Raw genomic sequence first — 680 nt, forward strand, 5'->3', positions numbered from 1 at the left:
ATTTTCGTTAGTTTCGGCACATTTTCGTAACTTTACGAACATTCGTTATGATGAAGTTAAAAAGCAAAAATACCTTTGTTAATATTGGAGTCGATGTGGTCGTTGTTTTTTTATCCGAAATACGAATTCCGCATCCGAATTTCGGACTTAAAAAAAAAACTACCATCTACTCCAATATAAATGTACTTTGCTTTTTACCTTCAATATAACGAATGTTCGTAACGGAACGAAAATACGTCAACGGAATTTCGTATTTCCTGCCTGTGTATTGTAATGCGACTCTCAGCAGCAGCCGATCCGTATTTCGGATTAAAAAAAAAATCTTGTCATGTTGTTCAACCTCATTTACAGGGGTAATATTAGTTCCCGTTTCAAAAAAATTCGGATCCGAAATTCGTTAACGGAATTTCGTATTTCGGATATAATTCGGAAACTGCAATTCGGATTTCGGATGCTTCCGAATTTGCGAATTTCAGGAAAATTCGTACGAATTTCGATTCGTAACGAAACGAATCGCACATGTCTAGCAGCGGATAGCTGACCGTAGTTCGGCTCACTTCATTTCGGTTGGGTTACTCACTCGGCCGCATTCGGCAGCTTTGTGAATAGCCCCCTCAGTGATTTTGTCGCAGCCTTAGCGCCAGGATGGAAAAGTGTCTCATGTATTCGGAAACAGCAAG

Source organism: Nanorana parkeri, unplaced genomic scaffold (assembly GCF_000935625.1).
Source record: "Nanorana parkeri isolate BGI_ZX_2015 unplaced genomic scaffold, ASM93562v1 scaffold2260, whole genome shotgun sequence".
NCBI classification, from domain to species: Eukaryota; Metazoa; Chordata; class Amphibia; order Anura; family Dicroglossidae; genus Nanorana; species Nanorana parkeri.